This window comes from Tenrec ecaudatus, chromosome 3 (genome assembly GCF_050624435.1).
Source record: "Tenrec ecaudatus isolate mTenEca1 chromosome 3, mTenEca1.hap1, whole genome shotgun sequence".
Taxonomy (NCBI): Eukaryota; Metazoa; Chordata; class Mammalia; order Afrosoricida; family Tenrecidae; genus Tenrec; species Tenrec ecaudatus.
The window spans coordinates 212,096,247-212,115,749 of NC_134532.1; positions in this window are offsets into that span (position 1 = coordinate 212,096,247).

Below are 19,503 nucleotides of genomic sequence, written 5' to 3' on the forward strand. Positions count from 1 at the left end.
TTTATCCCAAGCACATTTGTAAGAATCATCTTTCTGATGAGCTGTTAGGAAGTATCATCATCCACAAACAATATATGAAGCTGCCTAAAAACGCAGCCGTCTTTGGAGTTAGAAGATCTGAATGCTGATCTCAGCCCCTCCTCCTCCTATTTATTTAAAATACAATGTATCTATTAGATTCACTTATAGTTCCATGGACACCTATGAAGGACACATTTTATATGGGAGATACATTGTTCATGCTGAAACTGGCTGTACACCTGAGGTTGAGAAGCAGAAGGGAGGTGTTTACTGGGTCCTAGGTTTGTGTGAAAGACTAGCCATGGAGAACCATGGCATTAGCCAAGGGTGTGATAAAAGTTGGGTCCTAAAACAAGGAGTGTCTCTTCTGCATTGCCTTTTTTCTCAGAGGCAGTGTTTCTCTTTTGACATACCTCTGGAGCTGTAGATACCTCACGATCATAGCCTCTGCACACCACGCACTGACTGGGCCATTCGATGCATCACTTCTGTTGACAGAGGATCGCCGGCTTCCTTGACAGAAAGAACTTGGCATTAGTTTCACCTCCATACCTGGCTGGAGATCTTGGCATTGAAGACCTTCCTGGGTTTAAAAATGAAAGAAAAAAAATCAGCAAAATCCGTTCGATTTTCCCAGCTGTATTTTGAACCAAATAGACAGTGCAAATAAGTGTTTCAGTCTTTAATGAAGTGTATAATTTGAGAAACATTTCATCAAGAACTTTGGAAATAAGTTATTTTGAACTATTTATAATATAAATAATGAAATTTCTACTTTGTTTTTACCTGTGCTATGTCATCAATTTTATTATGTAAATAGCCATAATTAACATGTATTCCATGAATTCTATATGTCAGACACTGTGCATAAGGCATTTAAGTAAATTAATTTATATATTTAATTATGAATTTTGTATAATTGCTTACATTTTAGCTAGAGAAGTAAGCCTTAAAAATATTAAAATGCTTACTCGTTGTCATTGAGTTGATTGTAAGTCATAACAGCCCTGTAAGGACAGGAGAGAACTGTGCTGATAGGTTTCAGTCCCTATAACTCTTTCCGGGAATAGAAAGCCTCCTTTTTCTCCCTGAAGTGGCTAGTAGTATAGAACTGCTGCCCCTGTGGTCAGCCCAACACATAATCACTGCACCACCTGGGCTCCATAAAGATATTAAGTATCTTTCTTTCCCAACGTCAAAGGAGTTCTGGCTGGCCCAGAATGTTAATAAGCTAGGCTGTAACCAAAAGATGAGAGTTCAAGTTCAACCAGAGCCACCTCAGCAGGAACGATGGTGGTCTACACCTGAAAACTCGGGGCAGTGAATGTTCCTGTGGAGCACAGCTGTATTCTGTTGGAATGGGCAGGAGTTGAAGTTGTTGTCAGCGCTTCTCCCCAAGATCACGCAGCTTGCAGATGACAGAACTAGAATTTAAAGTGAGTTCTAGGGAATGTCGACATTCTTAGTAACTACCGGACTACCTTTTCCCTCCTCTGCCTAATCTTCTTGCCAGTATATTATTAATAATTGTCCCTAGGTCCCTGTGCATCCACTAGATCAACATGTTGTTGTTGTTACGTGCCCTTGAATCAATTCTGACTCATACTGACCCTACTGACAACCGAACGAAACACTGACCAGACCTGCACTGCCGACACAGTAGTTATGCTTCAGACACAGTGTCAATCTACCTTGCCCACCCAGGGTCTCCCTCTTTTTGGCTGCCCTTCCAATTTTCCAAAGCATGATGCCCCTTTCCAGAGACTAATCTCTCCTGATAATGTTGCAAAAGTATGTGAGACCAAAAACAGTGTCACTTTTGAGAAGCATGATGGCTATCCGTCTTTCAAGATAGATTGATCTGTGTTGCTGGCAGTCCGTGGTGCTTGGGGTATCCACCAGTAGCATAATCCAAATGCGCCGATTCTTCTTCAGTCTGTCTTAGCTATGGTCCAACTTTCACAGACACCTCAGGATATTGTCGTTATTACTATTGACCAAAATCACCTTTCCCAAATGATGCTAAATAGTGCCCAGTGGACATTCTCCTTCAGGTGCTATCAGCCATCAGCATCAAACTCATTGCCTGGGAGTCAGTGCTGACTTCTAGTGACCCCTCTGTGTTCTCTGAGACTGTGACTATTCACAGGAGCAGAAATCTCACTGCCAAACATGTGAATTATGGACCAATAAGTCACTGCTAAGGCAGCAGCTGCCTTGATTCTATTGACAGACTTTGACACAAGAAGAGTCCGGAAGTGAGCTTGATGCAAGATGTGTTTTAAGGACGTTAGTATTTAAATGAGCTGAGTAATGGATTGGTTCATGAAAAGCAGTTATTTTGCCCACTGTGTGATGTAAGACATCCACATACACTGCCCCATCTGAGGTAGAAAAATCAGTACTGTGTGCCGACTCCTAGTTTTAATGTTTATTTGTTGTATGTACCCCTAAGTCAGTGACTGTGAGACACTCCCTGCTTCTCCAAGCAGAGATCAGATGAAAGGTGTTTAGGGAACAGGCTAGGAGATGCACAGCTGTGGGTAGAGACTCGAAGAACAGCAGACAAAGGGGGAGGGGATTCATTATGAAACTACAGAAGAACAGCTTTGAATAGTACCTTTTGGACCACACTCATGCGCTTACATTACAGGTGGCAGCTGTGAGGATTATTTACAGACATGGCCCCAACCTCAGAAACAATATCATTATATCACGCAATACAGATGTAGACATTTGCACACGACAGGTGGGTAAGCTATCACATTGGAGTCTTTGAATTGCTTTCTGCAGACATGTAGGAGATGCAAGAATTAATTTCATCTAAACAGATCAGCTGCAACCAAATGCAATTTGTTTCAGAGTTTTCAGGGATATTGAGGGGTGGCAGAGGAGGGAAAGAGAGAGGAGAATTTTGAGGCTTTGGATGTCATACAGATGCCACGGTTTTCAATGAGTGGCTGAGCGATAGGCTGAAGAGAGAAGGTATCATGGAACACAGCAAGGAGAAAGAAAAGGTGGAAAGATGAGGCACACATTAGAAAGTGGTTAGACAGGCCCTGATATCATCGAGCGCTCTGGCAGACTAAGAGATTGAGAAGTTATTCAGAAAGCAGTAGATGATCTATTTACTGCCATCAGAACCAATGTCTCCTTTCTGGACAACCAAACATGATTCTGTATTAGAAATATTGATCCCTTCACTTTCCAACCGTTCATATCACCTACAATAGCAACTGGTACAATTTCTAATTTAAAAAGTAAATCTCACAACAAAGATGAAAACTTGTGTTCATTCAACTATTTAACAAACATTTTGAGGGATCTACTGAAGCAAAAATAACTATTCACAGATATTTTATCTACCCCTAGTGGAAAATTAGGGAAACATTAATTTCTTTACCAGGGCATAGTGGAGGTAAGTTATAATGTATCAGAACAATGATTTACATTTTAACTTATTTTCAATATTTCCATGATCTATGTGAAATTATAAGAGAGTAACACAAAATATTAATGATTAGCAAAAGGCCCAGGATACTGGGACATTTCTGTTTTCAGCTGTATAAACTTCTCTTGAAATTTTGAAAACACACCGTTCATGTAAGGCAGGCTTCAAAGAGTTCATGGAAAAAATTCCATTATTTTTCAAGTTCTTTTCTTCAGAAACATTTCAAAGACCCCACAGATTTATTAACTTTTCTCTGTAAAACTTGGAATCAATCTAAAGGCAATGGTTTTCAGCTTTGACAGCAACTTTGGAATGTCAACCAAGGTGAGGATGAGAAGGGAATCGATACTATTTGCATGGATGTTGTTGAGTCCACAGTCAAGGAAGCAGACAACTGAGTCTTCCGCAGAGCAATACAGGCAGTCTGGCCACAGGCAGCAAACCACAGGGTGAGTTATCAACAGTCAGATCACAGGATCCAACAGTCCCAAGCTCAAGCAATGTACACACTAGCAGTGTGGCGAAGCAGGTTTTGAAGAAACCTCAAGCTCTAGCAACACGATCGACAGGTTGGTTGTCCAACAACTAGTGTAGCTCCCAAGTTGAGACAGAGGGCTAGTTAAGGCAGCTGCATGCTGGTCCAATCACCAGAGAGCAAGAGAGAGACACACTTACAGTGCCAGCTAGGTGGCAGCAACTTGGGGGACTTGAGAGAGAGAGAGAGAGAGAGAGAGAGAGAGAGAGAGAGAGAGAGAGAGAGAGAGAGAGAGAGAGAGAGAGGTGGGGCTTGCCGAGCCATTTATCTCTTTGCCCTCCAATCAAGCTGTGATCTTATTAATTGTACATGTTCCTATTGGCCAGGTTGGCACAATAAACCTACATATCACAGTCCACTCCTTGTCACCTTGGAATCTGTGAACAATTCTTGGGCCACATATAATTTCCAAACATTAATGAAATCACATTGACACCTATCATTAAACATCTATCATACATACTGTATATACTCAAGTATAAACCGATCGGGATATCAGCCAAGGAACTTATTTTTATCACAAAAACTGCATCAAAAATGTCCTGTAAAACTCGGCTTATCCACGAGTATGTATGGTATAAATGAAAACACACCAAATCTAATTGTATCTGATACATCATACACGAACAAAGGAAAGATATTCAATAAGCCCATATAAAGCGATTATCGCACACCTTGCTTTTGCAATTGATCACATGGCCATAACATAGGTAGAACTACCTTCTTTACTACCCATTCTGCATCACCTTTTCCTGAGGAGTATGGCCTGCACCTCAGCTGGCTGTGGATTTCGGCCTGGTGAGTAACCCGGTCATTAGACATCCTGTCAGGATCCGATTGCTGTAGTTTACCATTTACTTTAATCACAGGGCATAGTGGTACTAAGAGACAGCCAATGGGATCTCCTGGATTCCAGACATATTCCTCTTTACCTCCATTATGTAACACCAGTCCACTTTCTCCTTGGTAATCAGGTTCAATCACACCACTTAGTATAGTGACACACTTCCTGACCTATTGATCCAAAAGCATGTGAAGCCTAACGTGGCCAGGGGGCATTCTCAGCTGCCAGTTCAGTGAAATTCATGCTGTGTTTCCAGGTGGGAGAGTTCCTTTGGGACCAGGACCTCCAGGCCTGAGGAACACAGGGTTGCTTGGATCAGAAGCAAAAATGCTGCAAGTGGATCACTAAGAGTAATATTGAACGATGCCATGACAGCTTCTACCTCTTGGTTCCTGGACCCATGTATCCTGGCTACTGGAGACACAGCACCATATATGGGCCACTGGTTTCGAGCATATACAGCTCCTGGAGAACATTGTCCCAGCCCTGCAACTTGTTGCCACCTAGCTGGCACTGTAATTGTGTCTTTAGGAGGCCAGTCCATTGTTCAATCAAGCCAGCTGTTTCAGGATGATGAGGAACATGATATGACCAGTGGATTCTATGGGCATGGGACCATTTCCACACTTTGCTTGCTGTGAAGTGAGTTCGTTGATCGGAAGCAGTGATATGTGGGATGTCATGCTGGTCGATAAGGCACTCTGTAAGTCCATGAATGGTAGGTTTGGCAGAAGCATCGCGTGCAGGGAGGCAAATCCATATCCAGAGTAGGTGTAGTATGGTAGTACTAAGAATAAAACACTGTCCCCTCCACGATGGAAGTGGTCCTATGTAATCAACCTGCCACCAGGTTGCCGGTTAATCTCCCCGAGGAATGGTGCCATCTCTTGGGCTCAGTGTTGACTTCTGATGCTGACAGATGGGGCACTCCGCAGTTAGTGGCAAAATTAGCCTTGGTGAGTGGAAGTCCATGTTGCTGCACCATCCATAACCTCCATCCCTGCCGCCATATCCGCTTAGTGCTTGTGCCCATTGGGCAATTACAGGAGTGGCAGAAGAAAGACGAATAGTAATCTCCACAGTGCGTGTCATCTTATCCACTCGATTGTTAAAGTCTTTCCCTTCAGGGTAACACTTTGGTGAGCATTCACATGAAACACAATTATCTCTTCTTTCTTAGCCCATTCAGAGAGGTCTATCCACATACCTCTTCCCCACACCTCCTTGTCACCAATTTTCCAATCATGGTTCTTCCAATTCCCTGACCATCCAGTCAAGCCATTAGCCACAGCCCATGAATCAGTATATAGTCTCACATCTGGCCATTTTCCCTTATATGCAAACTGAATGGCTAGGTGCACTGCTCAAAGTTCTGCCCATTGGGAAGATTTCCCTTCCCCACTGTCCTTTAGGGAGATCCCAGAAAGGGGCTGTAGTGCTGCTGCTGTCCACTTACGAGTGGCATCTGCATATCGTGCAGAGCCATCCGTAAACCAAGCATGACTTTTTTGGTCTTCACTTAAAGTATGGTAAGGAACTCCCCAGGAGGCCATAGGTGCAGACTGGGAGAAAGGAGACAGTGTGACAGGAGTGGAGACTGTGGGCATTTGGACCACTTCATGCAGCTTACTTGTTCCTTCAGGTCCTGCTTTGGCCCGATCTTGTATATACCACTTCCATTTAACAATGGAGTGTTGCTGCGCACGTCCAACTTTATGATTACGTGGGTCAGACAATGCCCAGTTCATGATAGGGAATTCAGGCCTCATGGTGACTTGGTGGCCCATACTGTGGCATTCAGTCTCCACTAAAGCCTAATAACAGATCAACAACTGTTTTTCAAAAAGGGAGTCGTCTGCAGAGGATGGCAGGACTTTACTCCAAAATCCCAATAGTCTACACTGTGATTCACCAATAGGAGCCTGGCAAAGACTCCACACTGCATCTTTATCTCCAACTGACACCTCTAGCACCATCGGGTCAGCTGGATCATATGGTCCCAGTGGCAAAGCAGCTTGCACGGCAGCCTGAACCTGTTCCTGAGCCTATTCTTGTTCTGGGCCCCACTCAAAATTGAATGCCTTTCTTGTCACTTGATAAATAGGTTGAAGTTAGAACACCCCAATGAGGGATATGTTGCCTCCAAAATCCAAAGAGGCCCCCTAGGTGTTGTGCCTCCTGTTTAGTTGTTGTGGGGGGCAGATGCAATTATTCTTCACTTTAGTAGGAATGTCTCGACATGCCCCACACCACTGGACCCCTAGAAATTTTACTGAAGTGGAAGGTACCTGAATCTTCGTTGAGTTGATTTTCCAACCTCTTGCATGCAGGTGTTGTGGATCAAATAAGCATAATGTTAATATAATGGACCAGTGTGACATTTTGTGGAAGAGACAAGTGCTCAAGGTCCCTTCAGACTAAATTTTGTCACAGGGAAGAAGAGTTGATGTACGCCTGGGGGAGAATTGTGAACGTGTATTGTTGTCCCTGCCAACTGAAGGCAAATGGCTTCTGGAGGTCCTTTGAGACACTGAGAAGAAGGCATTGGCCAGATCAATATAGCTGCATACCAAGTACCAGAAGAAGTATTAATTTGCTCAAGCTATGAATGAAATCACATCTGGAAGTATAACTGCAATTACAGTCACCACCTGGTTAAGTTTACTACAATCCACTGTCATTCTCCAGGATCCTTTTTTTTTTTTTTAACAGGCCAAATAGGTGAGTTAAATGGGGATGTGCTAGGAATCACCACCCCTGCATCCTTCAAGTCTTTGATGGTGGCACTGATCTCTGCAATGCCTCCAGGAATTCAGTATTGTTTTTGGTTTACTATTTTCCTAGACAATGGGAGTTCTATCTAAAGGTGTCCACTTGGCCTTTCCTCCCATAATAGCCCTATTCCACCTTTCAGGGATCCATTATGGGGTTTCTGCCAGTTATTAAGTGTGTCTATTTGAATGATGTATTCTGGACTGGGGAAATAAACACAAAATGGATTTGGGGGCCCACTGGACCCATGGTGAGACATACCTCTTCTAAAACTCAATAGCCAATGTGACCTCCATATGCCCTCACTCTGACTGACAGACCTTCAAAACATTTGGGGCCTCCTGGAATTAGTGTCAATTCAGAGCCAGTGTCCAGTCATCCTGAAAAGTTTATTTCCTTTGCCCCAATGAACAGTCACTCTTGTGAAAGGTTGCAGGCCTTTGGGGAATGCGAGCAGAAAGACTAACAGTATAGATCTTTGGTGATGGAGTAGGGTCCTTCTTCAAAGGGGCCCAGCCTCCCCCTCATTCAAAGGATTTTGTATCTGTAAACTGGCTCAGGTCTGGGAACTGATTGAGTGGCGTGATTATCTATTCTGCTGCTCACCTGATCTACCATTCTTCCCCCTGTAAAGATCACATAAATATTTAGGTTTCCCACTCCTATGGCCACCGTGACTGAGTAGCCAATGCCTAAGTCCACATGAGACAGGTTGCTTTGCTTACTATAGGAAAATTGCTATTATGCTAACCACGCCCACCTTGTCTCTGCTGATTCAGTGCTGACACCTGCCCTCTACCACTAAGGGGCTCAATCAGCCCCATTGTAGGCAAATGTTGGAGTTCACTTAGGGCAGTTTCCACTGTTAATCCTGATGCATAAAACAGCAATCATAGAGTCTCCAAAGGTGCTGGGACCTACTTCACAAACTTATTCCTTATAGATGTAGACAAAGGTATGTCCTTGGGGTACTCTCTTTTTGGGTCTCTGGGATTATTCTGGTAGATCCATTCCAACATACCAATTTCCCTAACCTTTTGGATGCCTTCTACAGAGTACAAAGCTAGGTCAGGTAGCTCAAATAGATCTAATCTAGGCCATCTGGCAGCCCATGCTTCAGTGAACCAAACAAATCAAGCAATTAGATACTCTCTTATCCTCTCTTGCTGAGATATTGAATCAAGAATCTGTGCTTAGGGGCCCCATATCAGGAAACTCAGACTGGTCTATATTGTTTCATTCCTTGCAGCAGTATCCCACCCCCTTAGTAACCATTCCCAGGGATATCCCCCAGGCTTCTACTTGCACTGATTAGAAAAGTCAAGCAGATCTGTATGAATGTAGTGCACTTCTTCCTGAGTCACCATCTGAACCTCCCCTTTAGGAACTTTGAGACTTAATTCTAGTTATAGATCTAGAGGAAACAATGGATGGTGGGGTGTTTCCTGGGCGCTCTCAGCAATATCTTGTAAGGCATTTTCCCCAGACAATGCTACAGATGTAGCCTGATCAGGCATTTCAGCTTGAGCATTTCAGTTAATCTTCTCTGGTGTGTGCTGTTTTACTGATATTTAGTTAATTCCCTCAGGTGGGAGTGGTTAATCTATTGACTGGGCTGGCTCAATTGACTCTAGGGTCTCAATTCCTTTTCTGGATCACTAGCCCGTATGTTCCCATCCCATGTTCAGGGTCCCAATTTTTTCTGATTAATGCCCTGGCTTTAATATCAGACACTGCTCTAGACCTGCAATTCAGCTGATGCTGTAATTCAGCTACCAGTATTATTAGACTCTGCATTTGGTTTTCGGCAATGTCAGCTCTATTACTGGAGGAGAAAAGACTCTCCTTCGTAGCACATGCAGAAGCTTTTAAGTCTGTTATTCGGCATTTGAGACATACTTCTGAGATTCTGAGATTATCCCTTTCCTTGATCACATTTTCTAATGTAATGAGGACCAACCAACCAGCTTCCCTAAACTTCTCATCCTGACAAAACTGCTGGAAAATATCAAACGCACGATCACCCAGAGCCTCTCAATTAGCTTTGATCCTTCACACCATGGATTAACACCACCCACTCTAGTAAGAGTAGCAGACTTATCCAAGCCTTTTGGGGTAGGGAGAGCATCATCAATGCTCTTAAGCCTAATTAGGCTGGAGAGCCAATTTGAGGAGCCCATATTTATGGTATTCTTTCTCTAGAACCACTCCTGGAACCAATTGTGTTAATCAGCATTCTCTAGAGACCTAAACAAAACCAGGAGACTTATGATTTTATATAAATATATATGGATAGATATACACTTATGATTTTATATATATGGATAGATATATACAACATGAAGGAATATAACAGCTAATTAGTCTACACAGCAGTAAGGAGGGCTCAGTTTAACTCACTTCCGTGGAACAGTTAATATACTGGAAATTCTTCAGCTCATGAGGGCTGCTGGTTCCACAGTCAAGGAAGCAGACAGCTGAGTCTTCCACAGAGCAATGCAGGCAGTCTGGCCACAGGCAGCAAACAGTAGGGCATGTCACCAACAGTCAGCCAGACAACAGGATCTGACAGTCCTGAGGTCAAGCAATGTATACACAAGCAGCGTGGTGAGGCCGGTCTTGAAGGAACCTCAAGCTCTAGCGACAACATCCATGGGTTGGGGGTCGCACAGTTAGCGTAGCTCACAAGTTGAGGCAAAGAACTAGCTAAGGCAGCTGCATGTTGATCTAGTCACCGGAGCGCAAGAGAGAGAGAGGCAGGGCTTGCCAAGCCATTTATCTCTTTGTCCTCCAATCAAGCTCTGACCTTATTAGTCCCACATGTTCCTATTGGCCATGTTGGCACAATAAACCTACCTATCACAAACATCTTGGCTTCTGATAGAGACCCAGGTGCATCTCTGATTTATTTATCTTTATATTGGTACAGCGTTTAACATGCTGTAGCTACTAAAGCATCAGTAATGATTGAATAAAGGAAATATTTAACCAAAAGATTTGGCCTTATCATATATCATTAATCCTTCTTTTATTGGGGGAATTTCCCAAATCACATACTCAGTATATCTAAATACCATGGGGACTTCACCACTGTAAATGTTGCTTGTCTTCTATGATTTTTCTCTGTCCAAAGATTCACTTTAGGCCTAATTGGTTTCGATGTGGAAATACTGAGCACTGAGATAAAAGAGGTGACAGACAAAGGCGATTGAGCTTGGAGTGATTTATTTTTGAGAAATAATGATGGACTGCATGACATGTTGGAGTATCTGAGTCTCATAGAAAAGAGAGATTCGGCATCTATTGGTACAAAAGAGCAATGTGGAAAGTAAGGGTGTTTTAAAGAGAAGACCCAGATGAGTCTTCATATTGGGGGAGGTGCGTGTGTATAATCCCTTCATCTATCATAGGTACTTCTTGCAAAAGCCACCACCTGGCTTCTACGTACCCCAGCACTCCAGTTTAGCTTTGAAAGGCAGGAGTAATCTCTAACTTGGAGGGAAACTTCTAATGTTAGCGAATTGCATCATAGTTCCCAAACCTGTCAGGAATAGAGAGTAGCACCTTCATAGATTCACAAACTGATTCCATCAACCCATCCAGAGTGTTTGATCATCCACTTACAGAGGCTATCACATCACAGCAAAGGGAGTTCAAGGTGTGTGCCTTCCAAGGCCACACGCTGCACAACAATGTCAACTCTAAAAATGTCCCACAGGAAATGGGACCCCGATATTCAGGCACACCATAGGGCAAGTCTTTTGTTTCAGTCCTCTGTGCATTACAGAGGCAGCACCACCTAGTGGACACAGCATGGGTTTGAGGAAAGGAGGTCTTATTAAATTTATTATTAATTGGACATATCATTGCATAGTTCAATCAGATCAGAATTGTACAACTGCTACCACAATCCATTTCCAAACATTCTTTATCTTCCTGGACTTCTTGACATTGTCTCCCCTAATCCTCCCCCACTCCATGTACCCCTGTCCTAACAGTTATTCTACTTGCTGTCCCTATGGGTTCATCAATCCTGGGTTTCATATACCAAAAAACATAAAACCGTATAACAAAACTTCAATAGGGTGACCCCCAATGATATAAAATCTCTCAGATATACCAAATTATGAACAAGCAAAACAAAAACACAGAAAAGGTTGAAAACAAGATCAAGTCCAGAATACATCAGAGAAGGGATCAACTGACAAAGTTTTAACTGTTTGAATCAGATTTATGCCTTTAATTTTCTATACTCATTTCTCCAATGCACTCTGTTTCAAAATCACTTGCCTCCCATTCCTCAATCGTGGATAAAGGGAGATCACCAGAGCCTTAGTTCCCACAAATGAATCTTGGTCTCACACTGTCATCCATAGCTTTCTGCAGACCAGATTCTCTCAATTTACACTCAGATATCATTCCCTCCTTTAATGTTGGATTACTACATGCTTTATAAATCTTTGGTGACTGGGTGATGGTGTGCTTCTTCCAAGTGGACTTAGTTGACATCTCACATAGATGGCTGCTTGTTTAGAAACAAGCCTTTAAGACCCTACATGCTATTTTATCTGATAGCTGGGAACCATCTAAATTCTTCACCACATTTTTCTATATCACCCACATTTTCTTGAGTTTCCTTCCTGAGGGTGAGTATCAAGCAGGGCCATCATGTAAGAACTACTTGTTCTTAAGTTGGACCTAGGATTCAAACCCAAACCCATTTCAGGATCTATGTTGTTTTGTTTTGTTTGTCTAGTTGTTTTTTATCTGCTTTTGTCTCCCTTTCAAAAACGTCTTGTTAATTTATGGTACAGAGTCTTATCAATCACCCCCTTAGGTCATCATAATCTTCCTTTAATGTTGTCTTTGACTAGCACCTGTCACAAATTTTTTAAAGTCCTGTTGAGAGAGGAATATTGGGCCCATGTAGGCTAACTCCCTACCACAGTACCTGAATTACTTGCTTGTACAGAATCAAGCATTTTATGGCTGGATGCTATTTACACAAATATTGGGAGATAATTGTAAGCGAACTTTATAGTAAGAATCACTGAGAATACCAGTCACAGGTTTGCCAGAATAATACATATCTTAATAAAACATAAAGGGCATTGATGCAGCAAGACCGTGATTAGTTACCTACAAATAGTCCAACTATCTTGGTACAGCTGTCTTCGGCTTCCTTAGACAGCAGTATTTTCCGACTTAACATACTCAAGCTACCTGTGTCTAGGGTAGATTCTAGTTCACCGAGTGGAGTTTCCACATTGGATCTCCCTAATGCAGCCTCTAGAGCATACTGTGTGCCTTATATATGCAGGATCCAGTGCCCCAGCAGTCCACAGCAGCCAGTCTGGGTCCTCAGGATGGACCCAGAATCCCGGGGTCAATGTGGCCCATTTGGTGGATACCAACAAGGACACTCCCCCACTAGTGTCTCCAAAAGCATTTTCAGTCATTCTCCACCTCCAATTGGAGATGCAAATCCTCTTATCCTATCAACAAACATGGATTTATGTTTTCCTAGACCTACTTGCTCCCTCCTCTCTCCTGACTTGTTTGTCCCATCAGTATCCCTCTAATAGGGCTGTCTACCTGGCTGCAGCGACCTCATCATAGATTTACATGGCAGTCACTCAGTATGCAACATCCCCTCCCCTTTCTTGACCATTTCATCACAGCTGACGTGAGACGCCCTCCAGCCAAGTGACCTTCAATATACTTATCTAAAGCAGATGGTGTATGGTTCCTTGGCGCTGGCCTGGCTTTCTTCATGGCTGTCTGGACCCCCAGCCAGCAGGCCTGAGCTTGTGCCCGTTTTGTTGCTTGCTCCTACAGCAGTGAACTCATACAGGAGCTGTCCTATTGTGACTGACTAGCTTCACTCATCTGATGTCTTCCAGATCCCCCCACATCTTGTGGTGTTTCGTGCTTTCATCGCGGTTTTTCAGAGATGTGTAATATTCCCTTGTGTATATAAACCAGAGGGGTATTTTTAATCCAATTTTTCTACTGAGACAAATTTAGGCTGTTTCCAGCTTCTTGCTTTTGTGAACTGTGCTGCAATGAACATGGGGGAGCAAATGTCTATTCATCATCTGGTCCTTATTTCTTTTGTGTATATGCCCAGTAATGATATTGCTGGGTCATACAATATTTCAATTGCCATCTATTAAGGGTATAGCCATATTGCCTTTCACAGTGGATATACGTATTTACAAGCTCACCAATAGTGGATAAGGTTAATAATATCACCACGCCCTCTCCAGCATTTGTTGTTCTCAGTTTTGTTTTTTTTAATACAGCTACAGCTATGACTGTTAGGTGTTATCTCATGGTTTTTTTTCACTTGTATTTCCTGGATTACTAGTGAGCAGGAACATTACCACGTGTGTCCATTAGCTATTCCAGTGTCATCCTTTGTGAATCATCTGTTCAGGTCCTTTGCCCATCTTCTGAGAAGGCTATTCGTTATTTCCTTCTTATAAGCTTGTAAAAACACTGTAGATTTTAGTAATTCGTTCTTTGTTATTTCTTACTAAATAACTTTTTTTCTCATCTGTGGGCTCTCTTTTTATTCTTGTAATGAAGTATTTCAATGTACACAAGTGTTTTATTTTTAATAGGTCCCACTCATCTATTGTGTCTTCCACGGAGTGTGCTTCCTGTGTTATCTCTGATAGTCCATGTAGTCATTGGAATGGAGCATATAGATTCATCCCCATTTTCCTTCCCATTGATGATCCTGATAGCTTTGGGTTTTACATTTAGGTCTTGATCCACCTTGAGTTTGTTGTTGTTGTGCATGGGGTGAGTTATGGGTCTTGTTTCATTCTTCTGCAGGTGGATATCTAGATTTTTAAAGATCAGGTGTCTGTATGTGGATGTTTTAATTTCGGGGTTTTTTTTTTTTTGGTCCTGATCCATTGGTCCATGCATCTATCATTGTACCCGCACCAGGCTGTTTTGAGAACTGTGGCTGGAGAGTAGGTTTATAGCTCAGGTTGTGCAAGGCCACAGACTTTGTTCTTCGTTTTGAGGAGTTCTTTGTCTATCCTGGGTACCATCCCTTTCCATATGAAGTTGGTGATCAGGTTTTCAATTTCTTTAAAGAATGATCCTGGGATTTGTATCAGGGTTGCAGTAAGTCTGTAGATTGCTTTAGGTAGTATTGACATTTTGACAATATTGAGTCTTCTGATTCACAAAATGGGATATTCTTTCATTTGGTAGCTCGCACTTGGATTCTTGTAGTGATAGTCTGTAGTCCTCTTCCTATCGCTCTTTTGTTCTTTTGGTTGGGTTTATCCCAACATATTCCAGCTTTTGTGTGGCTACTGTGAATGGTATTGTTTCCTTGATATTCTGCTTGGTATTCTCATCCCTGGTATATAGGAATTCAATTGATTTCTGCTTGTCAATCATGTATACTGCTACTCTACTAAACTCTGTTCTTTCCAGAAATCCTATTGTGGACCCCTTAGGATTCTCAATGAAATCATAGCATCTTCATATAGTGAAAGTTTCACTTCTTCTTTGCCCAACTGTACTCCTTGCTGTTGCCTGATGGTACTGATTAGGACTTCCAGAACAATGTTGAATAAGAGCTGAGATAAGGGACATCCTTGGGTTGCCTTATTCAGTGTAAATATTTTCAGCTTTTCTCCATTGAGTGTAGTATTGGCTATTGGTTCTTCATATATGGCCTTTATTGTACTGAGGATTTTCCTTTCTAGTCATATTCTTCTTGAGATCTTTATTAGGAGTGGGTGTTGTATATAGTCAAATGTTTTTTCTGCATCATTATCTGCTCCTTCTGCTACTTTGTCAAGTTTGCTAGTGGTTTGTTGATTTTGTTGAAGCTTTCAAGAAACGAACTTTTTCCTTTGTTGTTTTTTTTTATTGTTTTTCTGTTTTCCAGTTCCTTTATTTCTGCTCTAATTTTTATGATTTCTTTTCTTTTGCTGTTGGAAGCATTATGTTGTTGATTCTGCTCTAATTGTTGGAGGTGTTGTGTTAAGGTGCTGAACAGGATCTTCTCTTCCATTTGTGCGTTAATTACAATAACGTGACCTCTGATAACTGCTTTTGCAATATCCATAGTTTGGGCTTGTTTTGTTATTTTTCTCATTAGTTTTTAGGAACTTTCTAATTCCCTCTCTTGTATGGGCTATAACCCAGTCTTTTTTGAGGAGTGTGTTATTGAGTCCCCAAGTGTGTGTCTTTTTATTATTATAGCTGTTGATGATTTCCAGCTTTGGGGCACTGTGGTCAGAGAAGATTGTTTGAATGATCTTTATATGTTTGAATTTTCTCAAGCTTGCTTTATGGCCCAGCATGTAGACTATTTTTAGAAGATGGGCCATGTGCATAGAAGAAGAAGTTGTCTTTGTTTGCTGTTGGTTAAGGAGCTCTGCAAATATCTAGGAGGTGGAGCTGTTTGCTCGTTTTGTTCAGATCTTGTTTTCGTCGTCATCCATTTGTTGATATACAGCCTTATTGCATAGTGCTCAGCGAGAGGAGTCTGCAACATCTCCTTATGAATTGTGTAGGTCCTTCCTGGGGTATGTCTATTTTAGTTGTGCTCTCTGGTTAAGTTTCTACTGTTCCCTTGAGCATTATATAGTGCCCTTACTTATGTCTTGTGGCTTTCACCTTGAGATCAATTTTGTCCAAGGTTAGGATTTCAACTCCTTTTTTTTTTTTGCATTGCAATTTGTTTGGTATATTTTTATCCAGCTTTTGATTCTCAGCCTATTTTTGTCTGTAATCTTGAACTGTGTCTCCTGTAGGTAGGAGATTGATGGGTTGCATTTTCTAAGCCAGTCTGCTAGCCTCTGCCTTTTAATGCCACAGTCCTTTGATATTCAAGGTTATCACTTCCTTCCTTGGACTCTGTGTTGTAATCTTGTACCTTTTGTGTTGTGTGTTTTCCTCCCTCCCTTTCTTGTCAGTGCCTTGCATGTGTGCGTGTGCGTGTGCGTGTGTACGTGCATTTCATTCTTGCCTTCTTTCCACCCTTGAGCCAATGCTATCTGTGGGCTGTTTTCTCTTTGCTATCCTCTGGGTGGGGTTGTTCTATGTGGCAGTCTCTTATTTGTGTTCAGTTAGTGCTGTTATTCTGCCCATACTGGGTCAGCAAGGATCTTTTGATGGGCTGGGTTTCTTTTAACACGTTCTTTGAGTTTTTCCTTGTCTGGGAAGACTCTTCTCCATATATCCTGATCAATAATTTGGATGTATAGAGTACTCTTGGGTTTGTGTTCTTTTCCTTCAATTTTTGGAATATGTTACTCCACTTTCTCCTCTTCTTCAAAGCACCCGTGGGTAGGTCTGAACATATTTTTATTTGGGTACCTTTATAGATGCCTGCTAGTTTTTTCCTAGTGGCTCTCCTTTTCCTCAAATTTGGATGGTTTAACTATTATATGCCTTGGTAACTTCATCTTGGGATTCAGTCTCCCTGGTGTTCTTTCAGCCTCCGGAATGGTTGCCTGGTTTTCATTCATTAAGCTGGGGAAGTTGTCCTCGAAGAATTCCCTCACTATTTTTGCCGTTGACTTCTGCTTGTGTCTTGTTCAGGTAGTCCAGTTATTCTAACATTGTTCCTCTTCATCTCATCCTTTTCATAGCATCAGACCTGGCTCTCAGGTTTTCTTCCATTTCTTTGATTATCTTATTGGACTGCCTTTCCTGTTTGTTGATGTCTTGCCTGGTTATCATCTAGGTGACTGGAGTGATTCTCTGCCTCCTGAAGTCTGTTGGTGAAATCTGTTATTCTTTCCTTCCTACCCTGTATGACTCCACACAGAATTTTGAAGATTTCTTTCTGTGGTATATCAATGTCTGCTTCTTGTATACACATCAATAGGTTCAGGACTTATTACAATTTTGCCTTTAAAATTTTTTTTTCACCTTTGCCTTTTTTTCTCTCCTTTTTTTTTTTCATTGAGATTGTTGGGGCTGATTGCTCTTTGTGTTGTTTTAGAGGAGCCTGATGCCGTTCTCCAGAGAATCATAGAACACTGGGCTCTCTCTTTTGTGAGACCCATAGGAATGTTTCTTCGAACTGCCTGAAGCTAATTGCAATGTGGGGTTGGGCTACCGCATTATCCTCTCATGGTTTCATTCTTTCCCTAGCCAGCCAGTATTCTGTTATTTGGAGGGAAAGTTGGATGGTCCTCTCAGGTGATGCTGGTTGCGTTGTTCTGGATCCAAGAGGATGGCGCTACACTGGATGATCTCACAGGAAGCCATCTTGGTGTGGCCCATGGTCGCTTGAGGTGCCTCAGAGGGCATTTGGGCATGTCTGCTGCAATGTAAGTGCCGTCCATGGCAGGTGGGTGTGCCTGCTTTGGTGTAGAGCATCACGGATGGTGGACGAAATTGCCCTAGTCAGCTAGATTGCTGCATAGGTTGTTCAGAGGTTCCCACAGCAGTGTTGATCACTAGAGAGTGTTTGTGGAGTTGCCTTGGGCCATGTGAAGCACTTCGGCAGGTGGGAGGAAGTTCTCTCAGCCAAGTGGGACTGTGAAGGATGGGCAGGTGGTCCCCCAGCCATGTGGAGTGCTGTGAAAGTTGGGCATAGGTTTCCTCAGCCAAGCGGAGCACCCCAAAGGGCAGGCAGGACTTCCACCAGCTGCTTAAAGTGTCTTAGAGTTTAGGCGTGAGTTCTGCTGTGGTAGAAGGCAGGCAGGATTTCCCCAGCCGGGTGTTACACCACAGAGGGCAGGAGCTCCCCCAGGCAGGTGTAGGGAATGCGTAATTTCCCTAGGAAAGGGGAGTGGCCTGGAAGATAGAAGTGGTGTGTGAGGGGAAAGAGAAGAGAAAAAAAACCTGATTCTGCTGAGACTTGGGGTGGGGAGGGAAGAAAATTAAACAAAAGTAAAGATATAGCTGAACCTCGATTCTCTGACCATGGAGCTTGAGGAGTTAAACTCTTCCAAGTGGTGGTGTCAAGCTGTGGTTTTGTGGAAGCAAAGCCCTTGGGTTAGTCAAAGGAGCCCGGCTCTGGCCAAGACTGTGGCAGGGCTAAGGCTAAGCCTCGCTGGCCTCCACAGTGTTAAGCTAAAAGCCCACAGCTTCTCAAACCTCGTAGGTCTGTGCCTTCTTATCTTTGTAAAGCTCCTTTGCCCTGGCAGCATGGACTTTTCCTCTCAGTTACTCTCCTTTACTGATTTCTGCAAAGTCCCTCTGCTATCTGTCACTTGGTTGCCATCTTTCCGGAAGTACCCCTACTACTATTTCTATATATGAAATTTAAAAATTCCTTAAAACGTAAAGAATGAAGACTTGATCTTTAACTATTCAGTATATATTTATGATCTTATGAAAATTCAAGCTTATCACAACCCTTACCTTATAAATGAGACAACTGAGGATTGTGGAAACAAAGAAGTTTGCCTCACATCAAGGGCTATGAAGTGACAGACTTGGACTTGATGTCACAAATCTGGCAGATATCCAACAAAAGTGACATTCACTCTCAGAGGCATCAAACAAGAATTCATGTTTTATGCAGAACATTAACAATGGAATCAAAGTTTATATTTAGAATTTAGTTTTTGTTCTGATAATGGACTAGCTATTTGCCATTGTATCCGTTAATTTCTATATTATTTTGGTCTTGTGTTATCTATACAAAAGGAGTGATGTGTTAGTTTTACTCCTCTTAGTTTGTCGTCAAAATTGGCTCATATGTATTTGGAAATTGATTAAAAAAGGCCAAAGAAAAATAGATGAACTTGAATTGCAGCGATGAAGAAGCATATTGAATGTTCATAGACTGCTTAAAGTACAAACCAATCTGCCTTAGAAAACATATGACCTGAATGCTCCTTAGAGGTAAGGATGGAGAGACCTGTTTTACCTACTTTGGAT